This window comes from Glossina fuscipes, unplaced genomic scaffold (genome assembly GCF_014805625.2).
Source record: "Glossina fuscipes isolate IAEA_lab_2018 unplaced genomic scaffold, Yale_Gfus_2 61, whole genome shotgun sequence".
NCBI lineage: Eukaryota > Metazoa > Arthropoda > Insecta > Diptera > Glossinidae > Glossina > Glossina fuscipes.
The window spans coordinates 788,910-812,311 of NW_023998433.1; the positions used below are offsets into that span (position 1 = coordinate 788,910).

Consider the following 23,402-nt stretch of genomic DNA (forward strand, 5'->3'; position numbering starts at 1 on the left):
TGATTAAATCTTTTATACCCATCACCGTTATCCTACATAAGACTAAAAAAAAGGGAAAGAATTAAATTTTCATAGTTTATATTGAATTGAATTTTCATATTTATATAATATTTGGTTATATATTGGGTGGACGCGGCTGATTTTTTCTATTTGTTACACAGGTGTGTGGGGTCGTAGGCGTATCCCCCGGCCGGACTGGGTAATTTTCAAATTCTTTTGGAGTTTAGCGGGACAATGCTCACTACAGATGCTACATAGTTGGGTAGATAGACAGATGGACCAACGAACAGGGGGACACGCTTAGGTGCATTCCGAATTTCAAATTAGCCAAAAATTGGCATGTGTTATGGGATTTGTGAAGCTTGCAAAGGTTTAGAAAAAAAAAAGAGAAATTATGACATACTATAAAATCGAGTAGGGATGTCAAAATACGACCTAATACGTTCACAAGCTAAACAAAATTTTTTCCCTGAAGCATCGTGCTCTTTCCCAAGCGCTGAGAAAAGACTGTCTATATACAAACATATATGAAAAAATATCTGCTCCAAAGTTACAGTCTCTTGCTACAATCTCTGTTTGTTGATTTCTTACTTCTCCAATCATAATAGATGCCCTTAGAGAGTGTTCATATTCATTTCAAAACTTTTCCAAACAAAAAATTTGTAAGTGCCAAAAATTCTTAAGAGTGATTCGAAAAGAGTCTTTGCTTCTGTCAAGATGTCGTCGTTAATTATGAAGCCTGCGATACAATTAAAAAGTTATTGTCTTATAATTATTTTGTTTGTCAGCAAAGGGTATGAAAACGATTACTTAAGCAGAAAAAATTGATTTTAAAATCCTGAAATAGTAAACCAATAGTAAACATTTTTAAACAATCGGCTTTTTCAATTGTTCGATTTTTACGAAGCACTATTCAAAACGGCGCCCAACAAAATTCCAACTCTAACCATATTCATGCTTTTCATTTAAATTTTTAACACTATCTCTATTATTGTTTCTATTACTACTTCAATTTATTTAGATCCAAGAAAGATATTCTAAGACGAAAACTTAGATGAAGCAAGTAAGTAGCAACTAAGGTTATCGGTTCTTTTTTTGTTTTCGAAAGATAGACTAGAAAGTCAGTCTAGTCGGTATATGGTTAAAAAAGTAAAGTTAAAGTAAACTGTATGAAGAGTTTACACGTCATTTATTAGTATGGTGATTGGTGCTTTTCGGCCAAAGGCTCAACCTTTTCATTTAAATGCATACACTTCAAATAACACGGAAATCATTATTCTCAAAACCTTGTGTGTGCTGCTCTAGATGTAAACATTTATGTCAAATAATTTATTTTGTTACTTAAATTTGCATCAACTACACTGAATGTATGAGAGCCCCATAAATTCAATATACCACGCCCTGCGAAATTGGTTGCGATGTTGCCATCTTTTAATGTCATTCAAAAAGAATTTTTTATGATTAATAATTTCCTTGTATGTTATTACCCTATTAATGTTTTTTCCATAAAAAATCAAATAAAATATAACTAAACGGTGTACCTTTGTATCAATAAATTGACAAAGACCGCTTCGAAAATCCATATCGCTAGCATAGGTAAAATAACTAATAGAAGAAGTACATCAACTCTGAAATGAACAACAACGCTTCATACTATTGGGACCAAAAAAATGAAGGGAAGCTTATAAAATGAAAAAAATTTATTTATTCGTTTAAATCACTGTTATCGCCTTCATAAAACTCAAATAATATTCTTTAGTAACAGTATGGTCCAGCGGAAGGAATTCATAGCACGTCACGATAATCATAAAACACTGTTAACATCACCTTAATTTTCGAGCGACTTTGGCGCGGTTTTACGGTCCTGGCTCACGTTTTGCACGATATTCGTTCGATTAATCAGTTGTTTCCGTGTCTTATGTGTAGATCTAAGTTCCATCTTCGATTAAGTCTGAAACCATTTCTTCACAGCCATAATCGAAAAACTCATTTTTGAATGTTTGCAAGAAACGCATACAACTATACTACAGCTAAGTATATTGACATGAGACTCTACAATAGATGTCAAGGACAATCGCGCCAACACACAAAAAAAAAAATATAATTTCATGATTTCATAGTAAACGAGAAGTTGAAATGAAAAGTTATCATTTTTATCACAATGTTAAATATGATTGCTTATCTAGCTGAGATATTTTCGGAACAGAGTTAATTGTAGTTTGTTTATGTGGGACCGTAAGCATGTTAATTTCAAAGGCTTGTTTTGGCGACATCAGTAGAATCGTCCGTAAACCAAAAGGAATTTGCATCGTTAAAAATAGTTATATTATTATATATTGTAACATGAAACTGTCCTTTGGGACTTTACGTACTTAACCGATTGCTTTTGAGTTTAAGTTTGTATCACCGGTTTGGCATCGTTTTTAGGTTAATGTAGACTTTATCTACAATTCTTAGAAGATATATTTGCAGACTGTTTGCAGAAGCTCTGCTCTTGTCTATCTGAACGTAACGATGTCTTGACGCGACTAGCCTTGCCTTTTCTTTTACAAAGGAAGTTGCCAGTATCTAACTTCGTGGTGATCCATTTCTATCTGTGAAATGTTCGAACGGATTATCAATCTTTCCGCGAGCAGTAAGCTACTTCTGCAGTTAAGGCATCGTATTTCGTTTTCGTGTTAGTAGAGTTTAATTTCTTAAAAAATCGTTCAGTTTTCATGCAGACTCATTTCATCAAAAGTGTAATTTTCCTAACAAGAAAAAAAAAGAAAGATTCTAAACGAATCTAATTAATTTTGCACAAAATTATTTGTCGCAAGTGTTACTCAGTTGTATGTTCTTATTCGTTAATAATTCTTTTTCCGTTGTTTTCTTTTTTCGACTCTAACAAGGCATGCATTTTCACATACTTCAAAATCCTTTAACATAAATTGTCGCGTCGTCCTGGCTCAATAAGTGAAAGAATTGAAAGTCCCCAAAACTTGTGGGTTCAATAAGGTAGTGTCACTGGATTCAATAAGAGAGGTTTAAATTAAAAAATTCTATAACGTTGTGATCAAAAACTAATGACAATTATCCAAATGAATATCTTTTTTCCTTAAGTTGACAGTATACTGCCTGACATGTACGTCGAATTAATGCGAGTATCTTTAGGAATTAATAAGATTTTCTTAGGTTTTAATTTGGTCTTATTTCTTCAAACAAAAAAAGGGTGTGAAGTTATATTTAAATATAACCAGCAAAGACATAAACTAAAATTTTTTACAGAGCTCTGTAAAGCCGTTAACAGAATTCTGTTAAACGAAGTCTCGGAGGGATTTAACTCAAAATACAAGTAAAATAGAAGTTTTCGCAAATTTTTTTGCAAATTCTTATAAACAGAACATGACTTTATGTAAATTAACTAATATTCGAAACCAAAACTTTTTTACACTATGCCATAAATGAGGTTGATAAAGCGAAAGTTTACGGAGCTACTGTGACCAAACCATGTCCCTTGAAAAAATGAAACCAGCACAGAGTGAATCCTCTATTAATAGCCTTTCTTACGGTGTCCGGGTTGTATTAAGTTTTGCCCCAAAAATTTTTTTATGGGACTTTGAAAATTACCATACTTAACATAATGCGGGCTAACATATAAGCAAACTTTGAAATGTCGCTGTGGGCAAACCATGCCCTTTGAAAAAATGAAACTAGGACAGAATGAATCCTCTATTAATGGCCTTTCCAACGGTGTGCAGGTTATATTAAGTTTTGCCCAAAGAGTCTTTTTATAGGACATAGGCTAACATATAAGCAAACTTTGAAATGCCACTATGGGCAAACCATGCCCTTTGAAAAAATGAAACTAGCACAGAATGAATCCTCTATTAATGGCCTTTCCAACGGTGTGCAGGTTATATTAAGTTTTGCCCAAAGAGTCTTTTTATGGGACTTTGAAAATTTCCATAGGCTAACATAATGCGGGATAGCATATAAGCAAACTTTGAAATGCCACTATGGGCAAACCATGCCCTTTGAAAAAATGAAACTAGCACAGAATGAATCCTCTATGTGCAGGTTATATTAAGTTTTGCCCAAAGAGTTTTTTTATTTTACACAATGTTAATCGAGAAAATTTTAGTCTTAGTATTTTTTGAACAAACGTATTTGCTTTGCAATGAGCCGACGAGGGCTATGTTTATATAAAATTTTTATATAACGAAAAGAAATATTCATCCCAGATAATATTTTTTTAAAATAATTTCTTTATCCTTAACAAGAAAATTTCTTGCTGTTCTTGTGTCGACCGTTTGCACTATAATAAGATCGCCAAAAATTTACAACGCATCGAATAAAAACTGAAGATCCCTTTGCGCATAAAGGAAAATCCGAAATCAATTTATTTGTAAACGTATATTTGCCTGTTGAAATCATGGACTCGAACTCAAAATATTATAAGCAAGGACAAAGAATAAAATCGTCCATTTTTACGCTGATGCAGTTAACTTTGGTAATCAACTAATTCGCTTTATAAAGTTGCAGCCTTTTTTTATTTTTCTTATACGCGTTACGTTTTGCATAACCTAAGTTGGAGGTTATATAAGGCGGCAAATGTGTTTATGTGTCATCTTACAGCTATGCAATTGATCCTTATGATTGCGCACCATGTCACATTGGCACGACACTCTCTGCCTTGTATTTCTCCTTAGCAAGTTGCCAAAAAAACAATGAAGCTTAGGATACTATCTGATATGGATACATATATGTTTAAGTTTATAGTTCGCATTTTGTGTTATACTAAAGCTTTCATGTAAGCAAAAAAATGCTTTTGTATAAACCAAAAAAACCCCAACGATATAGGTAAACAAAAATTAAGTCCGAAAACCATCTATATCAAGAAAGAATTTTTTTCTTTTGCAATTTATACTCTGTTCTTTTAACTTCCTCTTTGGATATTGTTACCTTTCGAATGTAAACTAAAATCAGTTCGTTAGTGTGGGTTTTTTCCAATGCGATGTTCCACATACACATAGTATTTAGAAAAAAAAAAATTGAACCTGTCCCCCTATAGATAACATTTAACCTACAGAAAATAATCACGCTGATGTTTAAACTGAATTAGTTTTTTTTTTTTTCTCTCTTATTTACCTAACCTACGACTGGGCGTAACCTATATTTTAGCCACAAAGTGAAAATTACCATTTATTCCTTCATCTTACTTGCAGCAAAGTTAGCTAAATGTAATGAATATAGGAGTACGGCTGGATTGGATTGGGCTGAGGTTGATAAGAAGTAACTTAAAAAAATATTTGTGAGCAGAGTTACAACAGTAAGTCAGAGTCAGATGTGTGCCTTTGTATGAAGCAAAGTTGATTTAATATTTATTTAAAGCATTTAAGTACAGCGCTTGTTATTTGAAGCATTATATGTGTTTCTAGAATAGGTTAAAGTATTTGACAAACATCGGAATAAATAGTTTAAGTGTTGAAAATAATCATATTGAAATAAATTTTCTTTTTACTTATATATATTGATTAGTGATTTTGACTAGAAGAATCAAATTAACCACGTCTGTCTGTCTGTTATTTCGCCTATTTCAAAGACTTTGATAATTTGTTATAAAATAATATAATTTAAGCCTTATTGTCAAATGAAGATTTACTTGTCATAATAAATTTACATCGGAAAGTATCACACAACAAATTTGATATAATTAATATTTACGTGAAATTATTTTCATCAGGCAATTTGTTCCAAATGCGCCGTTAATGTCTGTTCATCTATTTGAAACGATGTGGAACGAATCATTTTTGCTTTCGCTAATGTAAGGTCTTAAGTATTTTAAGTTTACGGACTTATACCATGTTTATTCGTGACGAACGCAATTAAGGTAACATCTTAAGATATTTCAGTTGGCTTCACGAGACCATTATCCGACACACCTAAATCGACTCTGACACCGATCAAGAATACTGGGGCATGTCGGAAAAGTTTCCACCCTTAGCAAAATAGACGATATCTTTTCCTTATATTTTTTTTTATTTTTCTACGTAGTCCTCTTGCACACTCTTCTCGCAGCGATGCTCCCGCGTCTAAATTATACTCACGAATCTCTACTCTGCATAATAGATGTAAACAAAGAAGCCAGCTCTTGATTTAACAGAAATCTCTTTCTTATCTTTAACTTCGAAGGCAATTTTTGGATTTGGAGGGCAAAAAAAAGTTGCTTGTGGCTACATTTAAGAAATGATAAAGATGACCAAACAATTTTTACCATAAGTCAAGATGTCTAATTTGCCCCTGTATTGTCCTTACTTTCTCGAGATAATCGGTTAAGATAATTCCATAATGAATGATTTTTCATCATTTTGTTCGTCGGAGAAACAATTGCGTTTGTGAAGCCAATTCTCCCTTTGCAAGATTTTTAGAACTTTAGCAGACTAATTTCAATTTCATTGGTCATAAGTTTTAAGCATAATTAGTTTAAAATATTCAAATTTGCCGATGTCTCAATAGAATTTTCTACAATTGACTCTAGTATTATTATTATTATTATTAATTTCGCCAGAGAAATAAATTCTAAGGCTAAACTCTTAAAAGCGCTAGCATCTAAGGCTATCGGCCTTTATTAAAAACTCTACCGCACTTGAGATTCGAACCCACGACCACTGAGTTGCTAGTCGAGACTCTTGCCTACTCGGCCACCCAGGCGGATGACTCTAGTAATAGTACTAAATCGTTACAGAAAATACTGATGTAATGAAAAAGCTTTTCAGCTAATACCTTAGCAGTGCATTACATTTTAATATATCGCCTCGAAAACAATTTCCGCTTTAATTGATTTAAAAATAGTAAAGATTAAAAATTTTCTAAATATATGACTTCAAATTTAATGAGCGTCTCTTTAATTGTTTTCGTAAAATTGATTTTAAAGAAAACGGCGCCGATTTTTTATATTTGCGGTTTCAACCGAATGTCTATATTCATCGAAAAGATAACTTGGCGTTTGCTAAACAGTCTAATTTCAAATTTGTATTTAAAGTTCTATGCTGGAGAAACGTGATTTCGAAATACCCGTCTGTAATTATAAAATTTCAAAATTCAATTTTTAAGAAATTTTTTGTTATCTCTAATCTACGCGTACGCAGCATATAAATGGATCGTACGGCTTTGAACATCCCTATGGGCATGAATGGATTGTATTTCACATATTTTTTACCTTCAAACGGTGTTCAAACTTGCTTAGTCATCTAGTGCACTCAAAATACCTGTTCGGAAAGTCGGCTTCTTGGAGCAGTATTAATTTTTCGGTTGGTAGTGAGTGTAAAAATAGCAAAGTGTTTTGATGATTATAAGTGTTGGCGGAATCAATGATAGGAACCACTGAAGTTCTAAACAGCTTTAGTAAATTGCTTCAATGTTCTATCTCAACTTTTTTCGTTGTTTGTGTGTGTGCTTTATTTACTTTTTTTTTTGTCTATCGCTGTCTTCCGCCGAATAAACGTTAGGTATTACTTCCCGGAATCTGGTTGCGATTATTGCGCTCCTTATGACGGGACCTTAGTGGAATACCCTATTGGCTTTCACTTCCTCTTATCCCCACCCGTTGTCTCTCTAAACGCCTTAATTTCTAAAGCACTTAAGCCACCAACGCGTCCCCAGTGCCCCTTACTTGAGCCTTTTCGAAAAATTGAAGCAAAAAATTGTTCATATTTTTTTATACATTTGTACATACCAAAACGAAACGGGGCAGATATTACTTTCATTATTTTGCTTGTAATAGACAGATGTCCATATATAAGATTGTCATAAAGCGAGCAAATATCGTGTGACGATGCTAGTTCTTGTTAATCCGCTTTTGAACGAGACTTTATAAAGGTAATAGAACAGGATCAAGCTAATGGGGTAAATGTTACTAGCACCAAAACACATTACCGCCTTTTAACGCTTAGAGCAGGGGATAAGCAACTCCTCTCCTTTGGTAGTGTCAAAGTAGAAGAATCTTGATGTTCTGGGCATAAAAATACAAAATGATATTCGTTGGACACAATGTATAATCAAAGACTCGAAAAATGCAGTCAAATGCTTGGGTTTTTTTAAAGCGGTACAAAAATTTTTCATTGCTACCGATATTCGTTCCATTTACATTACCTATATCCCGTCAAAATTAGGGTATAACTTGCATGCGACAATAAATCCATTTATCCAATAGATAAACTAATTATAAAAAATAATGATTTATCGCTGACACTCTACAGTTTAAAATTAGTAAAGTGCTAATATAGTCCGCAGTAAGTAATTTGGCTCCCAAGCCATAGAAACTAGCTTCAAAATAATATTAAAATATTCAGCACCCCTAGTGGTAGCATATCTTCTTTTTCTTTTTCTATTTTTTTTTTTTTTTCTGTTTTGTCATATCATCTACTTGCACTCTCCAATATATAAGGGAAATAAAGCCCCCATTAATATAAGAAAATAACATAGAGGTTATCATAATCTATTAAAATTTCATTATTAAATTTATATACAAATAAAATTTCGTTGTCGTAATTTATTAAAAATTTTTCCGATATAACTGCAAATGCAAATGGCGAGCATAAGGAAATTTCGAAAAAATTACATAAAACTTTCTTTTTGTTATAAAATAATTTCAGATTTTCTAAAAATAATTCAAAACTTTTTTCAATTTTCAATTGCCAAATTTTGACTTTCAAGCAAAAAACCTGCGCTCGGTTAACATATATTAATTAAAAGCTTAATGGTACGGCTTGTCCCAAGTATTCATTCTTGGAGCATTTTCAACTTTTTAATCAACAGTTAACTAAAGTTTTATTAGCTATTTTTTTGTTAATTTTGCATATAATGAAAACTATGCACCCAAAAAATATAAAAAATCTAATTACTTATAACAATAATCGCAACGCGTTTGTCGTGTAAAATATTTTACATTTATGATTTCATTTTTCTCTAAAACCGGTTGGTTATTTTCTTAAACTTTTTTATTGTGTTTTACTATTTTTGCGCAAGCTTTGTTAGCAGCAGACAGACTCGGCAATTACATCCATGCTATGACTCACCTCAACTGATGTCGTAGTAATTTTCTAAATGTAAATAGAAATAAAACGACGACGGCAACAACAACAGCAATAACAAAAACAACTGAGAATTTTACTAAAGATAAAACGAGTTTAACTTGTTGAATATAAACAATTTTATGAAAATGTTAATAGCGCGTACACATACATACACCAAGACTTAAACTTATATATAAAAAGCCATAACAACAATTCGTTTCAATATCTTAAACGGTTTACTTTAATCTCTAGACACAAAATATTTGAAAATTTATACCTTACATATGCGTAATGTAACGTTGTATATATTAGTTTGGGGAAAAAGAAATTCATTATTTTTTCGGTAGATGGCTGCACTGATAGATTTCTCGTAAAGTATCGATCAAACAATTTCAGATTTATGCTCGTTGGAAAGGTGACATTTCGCAGTAAAAAAATTCTTTTGCTGTTTTTTGTTTGGTGCATTCAGTTGTGAGTTACAGCGTGTTAAAAATGGAAGTGAACAAAGAGAAAATTCGGTACATTTTACAGTTTTTCTTTGACAAAGGCGAAAATGCAAGCCAGGCGGCTAAAATTGTGAATGGTGTTTATGGTTCCGATACTGTAACAGCCAATTATGTGCAATTTTGATTTCGTAGATTCCGTTCAGGAATTTTTGATGTTAAAGATGCACCTCGCACAGGTAGGCCGGTCGTCGAAAATGTCGATAAAATCGGAGAAATGATCGAAGTTGACCGGCATGTTAGCAGTCGTAACATCGCCCAGGAGCTAAAAATCGACCATAAAACAGTTCTAAACCATTTACACAAAGCTGGATTCAAAAAGAAGCTCGATGTTTGGGTGCCACACCAATTAACAGAAAAAAACATGATGGATCGAATTTCCATCTGCGAAGCCTTGGCCAAACGGAATGAGATAGACCCATTTCTTAAACGGATGGTGACTGGAGATGAGAAATGAATCACATACGATAACCCTGTGCGAAAACGATCGTGGTCAAAGAGCGGTGAAGCACCTCAAACGGCCAGGAAGGTTTTGCTATGCATTTGGTGGGACTGGAAGAGGATTATTTATTATGAGTTGCTTCCACATGGCCAAACGCTAAACTCTGATCTCTACTGTCAACAACTGGACCGTTTGAAGATAGCGATTGACCAGAAACGGCCAGAATTGGCCAACAGGAGAGGTGTCGTGTTCCACCAGGACAACGCTAGGCCACACACATCTACGGTGACTCGCCAGAAACTTCGGGAGCTTGGTTGGGAAGTTTTAATACATCCGCCATACAGTCCGGACTTGGCACCAAGCGATTATCATCTTTTTCTTGCAAAATTTCTTTAATGATAAAAAATTGGAATCTAGGGAGGATTGTGAAAATCGACTACTAGAGTTTTTTGCAAATATAGACCAGGACTTCTATGAGAGAGGCATTTTGAAGTTACCTTTAAAATGGCAACAAATCATACAACAAAACGGTGCATATTTGACCCAAATCGGACAATCCGAAGCATGTTAAATAAAGTCCTGAAGTTCATATAAAAATAATGGATTTCTTTTTCCCCAAACTAATATTTAAAGTCATCCAAATATGACGATATAATAATGGTATTATTCCGTTTGTACTGACGCATTTTTATAAATCGCGAAGAAAAATGTCAGAGTACCCGCCTGGAAGGTTTGATGTAGTTGGCGGTTATGCATATACGACCGCCTCTACATTTTTTATCCAATTTTGCTAAGAATTGGAAAGAAACCAGAAATTTGTGATACAAATATGTTTATGCAAAGTGATATGATGCGATACCAAATTAGCTAAAAACTGAATCAATTTTAAACGGAAACAAATGTTTTAATGTTAAAAAAGAAATTATGTGATCGCTCTTACCTTCATATACAACTTACATGAAGCGTCAGTAATTCTTCTGATCTGATATGAAAAAAAAAACACAAGAATTTGAAATAAAAAAAAAAATCTTTATTCAATAACATAGTCACCGATTGCCCAACACACTCCTCACAAACGTGTTCAATAGCTTCGATGACCGATCTACAGTGAGAAGCTTCGGACTACTCAAAATAGCCATCAATCGCAGAGTTCATCTCCTCTTTCTGTAACCGCTCCGTTTTTTCAAGTTTGAAAAGACGAAGTATTTCAAAGGGGCTCACTTGCCTAAACTTTAACTCTTCGATTTTGGTCGAAGAAATAAATCTCTGAACTAGATGCAAAGAAAAAAATATGTCTCTTCGATGTATGCATTTTATTCGCTTCATCGTAGCGATATTAATAACAATAACGAAATAAGCTCGTATAATATTCGCCGTGGATTCTTTTTTTTTTTTTTTTTTTGGGAATAATCAATTAAAAATTATCACTCGAAAAACTGATGGCATGGTTCTTCCAGCAGGAGGAACTGTCATTATCTTCATTGCAGGGAATTCTTAGCTTTCATTCCATTGTTTTGGTTCCATACTTTCAGATGTAAAGTAGTGGGCCCATGGTTCATCGATCATGTCACTGTTTGCAAACGTGATACCCATCTTGCACACAGCTTTCAGGCAACAGAGAACATACAACTCTTCTTCATGTACCTGCTAGCTCGTGTACTTTCGACGGTTGCTTATACCATACCATCTTTTCGATCTTCTTCACCCACTCTGGCGTGGTCATTGCATTGAATCTGCTAACGTTATGAAATGTTCGGCTTAGCAATACATATAGCTACGTTTAACTTTGTCCGTTTGATGTCTATATAAATTTGTGTTCAAGTTACACGGCGGAATTCTCGAAATATTTTGATGACATTTGGTACAGTTTCGTGTTTTGGCCCGAGGACGAACGCTATTGAAAATGGTTCGGATCGGTCGACTTTTTCGACTACTCCTCATGTAACGCTCTATTTTAAAAACTCGTTATATGGAAGAGAATTTTGGTTTTCAAAATTTCTCGGCAAAAGTAGTTAAGTACTGGTACTTCGGCATTCTAAATTGTTATAAAAACTTTGGACCTGCTGGGGCAGTTTTTGAACGTCCTCCTATATAACGAAAACTGAAGTTCCTTTGACAAAAAGGTATAATTTCCATCGACATAGTGAAAATTATATCATAACAGAAATTTAATATAAAAAAATTAAGTGTACCCAATTTGGACCATCTCGACCTATTTTTTGGATCCTACCCTAATGAGGATTTTCACTAAAATTGGCCCTTCGTCGAGCAGGACGGTCTAAGCTTTAATATGTGGTGATGGAATTTAACCCATAATAGTAATTTCATACAAAAATGAACCTTAGATAATTTGGACCATCTAGGCCTATTTTTGGATTTTGCCATATGTAGGGATTAAGCTTGTACTGCATTAGGTTGCGTTTTCGCCCCGCTATCTCATAAATGCGCACTTGAAAAATATGCTTTTATATAGGAACAAGATATAATCTTTGTGTTCTAGAATGAAAAAAAAATTGTCGGCCTTGGGTCGGCCTTGCCCGACTATAACGTTCCTACTTATTTTTGATTTCCTCGTCTCATATTGCTTATATATATATTGTACATTTTGGTGTGTATACGTAATTTCTTAACCATCAGTGTGTTTCCAAGATAAGTGTACAATAGAAGCAGTGGCAGAGAGAGCAAGGCGAGAGTGCACAGAGACTTATTATGTTAATTATTACATTAGCTCAGTCTCTCTTTTTTCCTTTGCTTCCTTTTCACAGTTTGTCGCTATCTATCTTCTATGTCATGAACTCGAACAGGCGATAAGTGCAACAATTTATGCATGCAAGCAGGCATACGCAATTCATTCATCACTCGTTATATTGAATGTCTACGGTATATGAAAAAAAGTATTACATTTTATTTTTAGAGTAAAGAGTGCTAATTGAGGATGAGGTAATTCTTCTTTGGAATATAATATCTTCTTTTTTTGAGATTTTTTAAATATATGTTTAGTTAAGTAATTTTTGTTTCTAACATGAAAACTCATTACGTCTAAAGCAATTAGAAAAATATATATACATCAGCTAACGACCATCAGAGAACCGATAAAACATTAAAAGTTGATTTTGTGTGCGTAGTATTCGAATCAAAAACTTTTCGAAAAGTTTATTAAAATTAAGATAAACTATGTACAACATTTTGTAAATGTATTTATGGCAACGTAGGAGTAATCGTAATGTTCAGATATCCAAACGGTAAAATGTGCTGTCCTTTGTGTGTTTATTTTTTATTTCCCTTCTTTTTATTTATTGTCGACACCTGTGACGTAAATATAAATAAAAAATAAACAGTAAATAGTAAAGTTTAATTTTCACGTGCTAAAAATATAGCTTAACAATGGTAAAAAAGTACTCAGATATTCCCACAGCATAAGTACTTGTTGTAGGGTGTTTATAAATCATTTCGATTTGTAAGTTAATAAACTGAAACATCAGGGTTGCTTTTTATTTATTGTCGTAAGTTTTTCTATTCAAGCTTTTATTATTATATTATTATTATTATTATTTTAATTTTAGACTAATGAATTGAATTCTTAGACTAAAAAAAGAGACATTGAGCACTAGCAACACAGGCTATCGGCTCTTTATTATTATAAAAAACATTTTTTGTATTAAATCAACCAGAAAATTTTAGTTGAAAATTTTAAAATATAAGCAAACAATAGCTATAATTGGCGATCCTGCCTGGGAACGAGTCAGTAAACTGCAGCAAAAATGTGTGTATTTATCTTTACAAATAATTGAGTGGGACATTTTTGACATATTGCTAAACGGAAATCGTAAAAAGACAAATTTAAAAACCCGCAGAAGAATATTTACATTTATTTTTACGTAATAACAAACAGTAAGAATAACAACAGTAAGGAAAAGGTCGCATTGCATCCAGTAGGTGGGTGATAAAGAAAGAGAAAAAGGCTTGGGCAGCACCAATTTCCTGACAGTTTCAACATCTGACAAGGTTATCTAACGCTCGCTTAGCTAGCATCGCAAAGTAATAGCGGAAGAGCCGTTTTAATTACCAATGTCGACAACAATTGCATCCTCGCTGAAAAGAACGAATTGTAGAGAAGAAAAACACAAACGCTATTACATTTTAGGGTGACAACAACAGCACGATCTCCGACAGTGACGTCAATAACAACGGTAACTTATACAAAAAGAGAGAAGAAAAGCTCAAAATTTTCAAAAATTTTCAATATATTAATCTTAATTTAATTTAATTCAATTTAATTTAGTTTTAATTTAACTAATTCATATTTCGAAATATTAAACTGCCTCTCCAAACATGATACACACACGAATTTATATATACGCGATTACAAAGGACGTACCTTAAAATAGAAACGATATAGGTAACAACACATCACTCATCCATTTAATATCATTCAATAGTTCACCACTAAATCCTTCCAATAACGGCAACATGCAATCGCAGATTGCTAGTTCAATAGTCAAGCTACCAAAATTTGGGAGCAGCTGTCCTGAAGCGTGGTTCCTTCACGCCGGGATACAATTCAACAATAAACACGTCGTAGCGGAAGACACTCGATATGACTACATAGTAGTAGCTTCTCCACAGAACATAATTCTCACAGTACTCGATATTATACAAAATTCACCCAGAACAAACAAATACGCTGAATTTGAAAAAGTCTTGATAGAGAGAAACTCCCTTAGCGAAAGCAAGAAGTTGAACCGGATATTATCTGACTCCGAAATAGGAGATAGGAAGCTGTCCGAATTTACCAGGACACTTCAGCTTTTCTCTGATGCAAACTTTTCAGCTGGCGTGGTAAAAAAAGTCTGGCTTAGAAAATGGCAAAAAAAGTTATATGTTATGTTAGCCAACTCAAATCATTTGCCTACTGAGGGACGAGCAAAGCTTATATTTGGAAAGTACTCGAAGGAATGAAATTGCACCACTTGTCCACAATATCAACATCCCTAAAGTATTTCAAAACTTTACAGCAATCACAACAACACTATGCGAGGATTTTCACAAGTTACCTCTGGAAGTTGACGCGATAAAAAAACAGATAAATGATGGGGGATATCTAAATCATAGACAACCCCGCACTCCTTTAAAAATAGGTCACCCTGTCGATTTATGTCATCCTCGCAACATTGGTCATCTGCTTTGAACAATCCGACCTGGCTTTCTCTCTCTCTCTCTCTCTCTCTAGCGGCGCGGAAGCTTGTGTACTTCCGGCGAATGGATTTGCTTACAACAAAAAGTCGTCTGATATTATTTAAGCTGTAGCTAATAGATTAAATACGGAAAGAATGGTTTAATGTCAACCTTGGTCTACACAGATATTTCCCTTTCCCATCTATCATAGCCGATATTCCCAAAGCTATCATTGCAGCTGATTTTGAAGGGAAATTCGGTCTACTGTTTGATGTTCAAGGAAAATAATTATTTGGCCCCCTAGCAAGTTTGTCCGCGAAGGCACTCACTGTTCAACACAACATTCCGTCTCCCAAATTTTGCGGAATAAAAAATCGATAGACTAGGTTATTCAAAAAATTACCGATTTTAACGCAAGAATCTGACTATTCCAGTCATCCAGATATCTTGATCCAATAGGACATAATATAGCCAAAGCACAGTTTGAGTTTTTAGTCAAGTCCGGTAATTGCAGACCATCTCATTCATCAACGGCATCTGGTAGTCAAAAACGACCCTAAGGGCTGGCATCCTTGCGATAGTTACACTTCCAGCTAGGTACCCACTTCCTCATATTAACGATATGAATTTAAATATGAAGAATAAGAAATTCTTTTCGAAAATAGATCTCGTCAAAGCGTGCCACCAGATTCCAATGGCAGAAGAAGATACATTTAAAACGGCAATCATCACCCCGTTCGGAATGTATAAATTCGTAGGATTGCCCTTCGGACTTAGAAATTCTTTGCAAACATTTCAAAGATACGTAAGTGAGTTATTCAATGAATTGGATTTCGCTTTCGCCTGTATTGATGATGTTATCATCTTCAGTGATGAGGTCGAACATCTAACATACTTGGGAGTCGTGTTCGCCAGCTTAGAGAAATTCGGACTATAAATCCTAATAAAAACATTTTTGGAACAAGTAGCGTAGACTTCTTTGGTCACAACATACATTTGAAAGAAGTACACGTCCCTCTGAAGGGAAAATCACAGCAATTCGTATGTACGAAAAACCAGCTATGGTCAAATCTTCACAAAAATTATACCAGATCTAGCTACGTTTTCAAGTCCGATCTATGATATTTTAAACGAAGTAAATAGGAGACAGATGAAAAGTCCCCAATGGAATAAGGCAGCAACAGAAACCTTCGAAGAGATCAAACAGCGTCTTGCCTCAAGTGTTTTATTAACTCAGTTTAAAACTGAAGCAAAGTTAACCCTTATGGTCGACGTGGGGGTGTGTTGGAATCAACCTATTGCAATAAAACAAAGCCAATAGCATTTTACCCTAAAAATGTAAGTCCATCTGAAACAAACTGTAGTACCTTCGATCGAGAATTGCTCGTAATCTACTTGACAATCAAACATTTCAGACACTAGTAGAAAGACAATTCACGATATTTACTAACCATAAACCCCTTATCAACGCGTTAGATTCCAATACCGACCGCAGTTCGATACACAGTAGACATCTCGAATACATTGCACAGTATACTAACGATATCCAGCATATTAAATGTGAATCCAATGTGGCGGCGGACACATTCTCTAAAGCTTTCGAGGTTGAGAGTCTGAACTTACTTCAGTTTTCAGACGTTGTACGAAGAGCAACAATGCGACACAGATCTCAAGCAACCAATTAGATATTTTTGGCCAGGAATGAAAAAAGAAATAAACTTATGGTCGAGCCAATGCATTCCTTGTCAAAAATCAAAAATCTCTCGACACACGAAAACATCAGCGCGCAAAGTGGACATTCCCAAAGGCAGATTGCAACACAGTCATATAGACATTGTTGGTCCGCTTACTCAATCTCTATATGCAATCGCTATGATTACCGTAAACGATATATGCACACTGCGGCCCGAAGCGGATCCTTTTCGAGAAATCTCCGCATCGGCCGTCTCGAAAACGTTTGTAAACAAATTCGGGGTACCGCAAACATTCACAACTGATCAAGAAGCACAATTTACTTCAAACTTTTACACGGAATTAACGAAATTACTTGGCATTCATAGGATCACAACTATCTCATATCACCTTCAAAGCAATGGTATGATAAAGCGCTTTTACAGACAACTGAAAACCAGAGCCAGCCAGACGGAAATCGGTAAAATGGATTGAAGAATTATCAACATATCTGCCTCACCGGCGGAAATGCTTTATGGAGAAACCCTTCGGTTAGCGGGTGAAATGCTAGTCTCAAATAGCAGCACGCGTTCTTTCTACAATTAAAACAAAACTTCAAGAACGTGAAATCGAACATAAACAGCCCGCTTTCCAATCTACATGTACATAAAACGTTAACAACTTGCGAGCAGGAGAATATTGGGACGGACATTCGCACGAACAGGCAGACAGATTGTTTAAATCAATTTCGAATTTAATAGTGATCTAGAATACGTGTATTTTATGGAGTGTTTGAAGCCTAATTTTGAGTTTTGCGATTTAACCGTTTGAGTCCCAGATGGTTTTGAAAAAACACTGGCGAGGAATCCCAGACAGCGCAATCGCGCTGTTTAGATTTTATGTCGAGAAAACCCAGACAGTATTGAAAAAAAACTGTCGAAGAATCCCAAGCAGCGCGATGGCGCTGTTTAGATTTTATGTCGAGAAATACCAAGCAGCGCCATAGCGCTTGTTTAATTTTATGTCGAGAAATACCAAGCGGCGAGATTCACGTGTTTTTTTCATCAGACAAAATACTATATACCTATCTCGATGAACGAAGATCGGTTAAATATTGGAAAAAGGTATCTTTTAATATAATCAACCGCATGGTTTTAAATGCATACATCATTTACAAAGAAACAGAAAAGCCATATCTCGGTTAGACTTTAAGTCAAATATTATTCTTGAAATTGAGCATCAGTGGATGAATGAAAAACAATCACGTAGTTTTATAAAAGGAAAACGATTTGGTTTAGAAAAGCTGCCAGGCCGTAATTTGCGACAATGCATCGTCTGTAGCACCAAAAATGTAATAAAAAGATTGCATTAAATTTGGGCGCAATGTAGAAAAGGAATTCATCCAGTATGTTTTGATAAACCAATGTTACAAACCACAATGTATTTAAATTCTTTGTTAATAAATATTTCAAGTTTGTTCCGCAAAAATTATAGAAAAACCAACACCAAAATAGAAATTTGTATTTTGTAATATATTCTTGCACTAATATAGTACTATTTCACTTATGGTAATTGCATTGCGCTCGACTTCGACAATAAGTAACGTACCGTCGGTTGTCGACGATGCTCGAAATGTGCTGGGTTTTCGCGATCGCGCTGCTTAGGATTCTTCGACAGTTTTTTTTTAAAACTGTCTGGGTTTTCTCGACATGAAATCTGAACAGCGCGATCACGCTGCTTGGTACTCAAACGGTTAAAAAAAAAAAAAATTTATCTCTCTCTCTCCCTCCCTCTCCATCTTTCTCTGCCGCAATTCAGATCTAATGTTTACTTTACTTACCCAGCCAATCCTGTTGTGAGTTACACAACATTTACCAGTTCATTAATTTGTTCCGGTTTCCCAAATACCTTAAAAAATGTTGAGTATTTCCTTTCGACTTGCCAGCTTTTCCCCCCCATACAAACTATTTATTATTCTATACTCTTATAATATAGAAGATGTTAAGCTACAACTCAAGTCTGTAATAAAACCGTTTTAGGTTTAGCTTTATATTTTATTTCATCTCTGAATCTTCTGTTGCAACAAGATGGAAAATTTTTTGCCTCGTGTAAGTAAGCCCTCTGAAATGCTGCATATTCCGACTGGGTGCAAAAACGATGAACCCATGTAGCAACGTCGTATTATCTGTGGCTCTTTCCTTCTTTCGATTTCAAATATGAGACATCTCTTACAACGTTACCGCCACGTGTGTATCAAATTTATTCATAAAAAAGAGATTATCTATATCTGCCCATAAATTCCTCTGTGCACATTAGTTACATAAACTTGTAATTGCATCACAATGTGATCCTGAGTCTTTATGTAGAATTTATCAAGCCTGTTATCGCCCCTTCACTGAATTCTCTTTAGTGGCTTTAAGGGTACGACTTATTGCGTAATATTCAGTTAATATAGACTCTTATGACGCACATTTTCTCGGAAGGAATAAACATCACTTACGTGTTTCTTTAAAATTTTTCAAATTTCTTACGACTTATGCTACAAGATTTCTCTCTCTGCTGTAATGTAGGATAAGTTTTAGTAAATGTGAGTTTTTAAAAAAAAAGTTTTGAATTTTTCTTAAAATCACTAAGGACAATAAAAATGAGAAAAAGGAAATGATACCAAGAACGTACTACGACAATTGCTTCGATGACGATTGCGATTTTGACAACGACGATGGAAATTTAAATTTATAAATGAAAATGATAGTAAAATAATCCAGCGGAACGCAGTAAAGTGAATAAAAATAGTCATCAGACGCTTTAGAAAGAGAAAAAGATAGAGCGAGAGAGAGCCAGAAAAAGACAGATGAAAAGAAAGTCAAAATGTATTAAAATAAGGAATAATAACGAGAAATACCTAAGCGCAATTATTTAATGTAATTATTTATAAAAAAAAAGTAGTATAACAAAAGTGGAAGCAATGAAATTATTAAATAAAGAAGAAAGAAGTTAAATCAAATCAGAAAGAGAAAGGGAGATAAAGATAGATTGATAGGTAGGGTGACACAGAGTGAGAGAGAGAGAGAGAGAGAAAGAGAGATAGATAGATAGAGAGAGAGAGAGAGAGAGAGAAAGAATTATAGAGGGACCAGAGAGCGAAGCAGACATACGTTTGTAGATATCTAAGTAAACTCAAAAAAAATAATATACATAAGTATACTCACACATACACTTAAAAATTTTACTTTAAATGAATTCAACATTATATTATCGATTTTTTGAATTGACTGACTTGTGCGAAGTGCCGACAATTTATGCATTTAACCGTAGCAAACAGACAGATCAACATTAGATGAAACACATCATGCACATCCAGCACACATATACTGATGAACATAGGCAGGCAAAGCCTGAAAATTCTGTCTGAGTGTATTGACCATTAACATTTTTACACACAAGTTATTATATCACACAAGCATTGTAAAAAAAATTGAAAAACAACAACACAACCAACAGTAATAGTGATTATGTATATTTTAATACATTTTGTTCGAATTAGAAGCATATAAAAAAAAATAAGAAGAAGTTTTCTATTTTTGGGTTGTAGACGAGCCAAACAGTTAGGGGATGATGCATTAGGTGAGTGTGGAAATTTTAGTGGAAAGTTAATGACATAAATGAGAAAGTTCAGTTTTCAGCAAAAAAAAGTTAATCATTCGTTAATAAATAAAGTTTCAATTAATGTATTAAAAAAATTTCCCGCCTATATCACTGCCCCATCTTTTTTATCCTTTTGTAGTGATTTTCCTTCATAAAGGTTATACGCAAATTTTCTTCGCTCACTTGACACTCTCTATGCAAAATCTCACAAACGTGATCGTTATTAGTGTTGCATTTCATCATAATATTGACCCTTAACTTAACTTATTGACTATTTTCAACAAAGTTAAGTAAATTTGTAAATGAAAATCCGGGCAAATAATAATATCTAACAGTTTACCACTGACGTCGTTCGCTAAGCGCAGTTGGCTCGATTGAAGCTCATGGTTATCAAATGTTCTCATATAAAATGCTCTTGCTTTCAATTAAGAAACAAATTTCATTTGAACGCATTGTAACATAGATTAACGAAAAGGAAAGATTTTCTTTATGTACTTGTTACAAGTTGGTATTGCTAATTAACTAACGAGACGATTGATTGTCACAGTTGTGTATAAAAATGGTGCGCATAGTATTAGCATAGGTGATAACGCATTTTAGTAAAAAGTTTAGATTATCTGTTGCTATCTATTTTTAAGACTTATGTTAGGTTTTGTACTACATTTAGTAGCACGTTTAAGATAAGCGGTGTAAATGCTATGTTATCAACAATCTACAATGCAAGGCAAAAAAGAATAAAATGAATGCAAACTTATGCATAACATAGCTTTTGGAACTAAAGTGTAATAAAACACACTTTTCGGTTAAGGGTGCTTGAAAGTATTTTTGACATTATTCGATTAGGTGTTCGCAAAAATTTTGACCAGCGACTTCTACGGATAAAAATGATAAAGAAATGGGAAACATCAGTATACATAACGATTGAGTCAACGGTTTTTGCCTTCCTTTACATAAAGCAAAAGGTTTCCATTTAATACTTTTGATTTATTCAGCGTACGCCGACGCTAATCATGGTACGCCTAAAATTCTTCTTCCAAATTTATTATTTTTGTTGTTTATTTCGAAGAAGAAATCTGCTGCCAAAGCCCACCAAACACGTTCGGAGGCTTATGATGTTGCTGCTCCGTCATATCTTAATTGTCGGTTTTGGAATCAACGACTTAAAAATGGCGAATTGACTGAAAATTTCATTTTTGGCCACTTGTTGCAAGAGTCGTCCAGGATATAGATTTAAAGCTCGTATGGGAAGTTCTGCCCCGCCCAGCGTACTCATTAAACATGGCGCCTTCTGATTACCACTTTTTCAGATCGGTGCAACGTGACTAGGCTGGCAGGCTGGCACGCTGGTCCGCAAAGTTTAAGAAGTGCAAAAATGGATTGGTGAACGGACCGCTGCTAAACCGACATAAGTTCTCTCGGCATGATATCGCCATGTTGCCAAAAATATTGTAAAATCTTGTACAAAATGATGGAAACTATTTTGATAAATATGTATTGTACCAATTTTTCACAGTAAACGACTTTTTCAATTGAAAAAGTGATCAAAGTTTTTGCAAACATTTAATAATGCAGATTAGAGCTTTAATTCTTTTTTTTAATGAACGGAATCTAAATTTGTGATGGCTTCAATTTTCCGGTTACTTGACATCAAGTTGTTTTTCTCTTCTTATTAAATTTCTACTATTATAGACTTGTTTACATTTTATATCACGAAGCCACTAAATAATGCGATTATTTCATTTCTTCGGTCTTCTCCTGTACGCATCCTATATCTCTTTGCTTTTCGTGTGGCTGCACTGCGCCATCAATTGCTAAAAATTGCTCGTAATCGTTAGAGGAATGAAATGTTTGCAAATGAAATTAAATTCGATCGTACCTAACCACTCCTGATCACTGTGCTGCGTTTCCTCACATGTGTAGCATGTGCATCGGCTGAGGGGCTCGCAAAAAAAAAAAACAACTAAATAAATTTAAAAAAAGATGTATAATAAAAAAATCTTATATTTATTGTCGATCTCAAAAAAAACAAAGCCTTACTGACTACAATTGAAATACTTTTCTCACTTCTTGAAAATTTAAAATGAGAGAAATAACTTTCTCACCCTCTTTTTGTACAATTATTAATAATAATAGTTGTTCAAAGAAAACCAGCTAATCCAGGACTTAGCTCCCATTGGGTATTTGAACTAACAGCTCGTCGAAAGTGTTAAACAGAAAGCGGGAAATAGAAAATGTATTAACAGACAACTAAAGATTTTCAGTAAAACGTCATTAGCGGATTGTCTGTTAGTAGTTCTATTCATTTAAATTCGTTAAAACTTCAGTCTTCGACTACGTTACGGTTCCAAGCAGAATAGTTAACGATTCCTAAGGAAAATACTAATACCAAGTTGAAGACCGTTACGTTTGCCGCTCTGGCGAATGCGAATTTTAATTGTATTGTTTGATATGCACTAAGCGACTGCTTGCAAACAACTGAACCATATAGCCTACCAGCAGCAATGTTCTAGTTAGCTATATCCAAAATTTTGGAAACATTAAGTTTTATGACACAATCGCCTTCAAAGGATCGAATTTGTTAGCACTCCTAATACACGCATACATATATGCAATATGTGTAAAGTAAAATTTTCAATTCATTTTTTATTTTATAATCTACTTTTTGAAGTGAGGGCCATCTTGCTTTCATATTGAGATTTTCCATTTTTTAGCATTTTAATCATTTGTTTTTTTTTTTAATATTGAAGTTAAAAGATTTTCACTTTTAAAGGCACTCGCTTGTGTTCAGTAGCTTATAACCGTTCAAACAATATGACAACAATATAGCGGTAATATGGCTGTGGCTTATACACATGACAGTTTTATATACATGTATCGTATCGTATCTATAGTTGTTGTAGAAACCAGTAA

General features: G+C 34.2%; 1 protein-coding gene across 2 annotated transcripts in view; it reads left to right on the forward strand.

Moving 5' to 3' along the window:
- LOC119637988 (phosphatase and actin regulator 2) overlaps nucleotides 1-23,402 on the forward strand; it is a 271,425-nt gene that overhangs the window by 50,396 nt on the left and 197,627 nt on the right. The gene's annotated exons all lie outside the window — the stretch shown is intronic.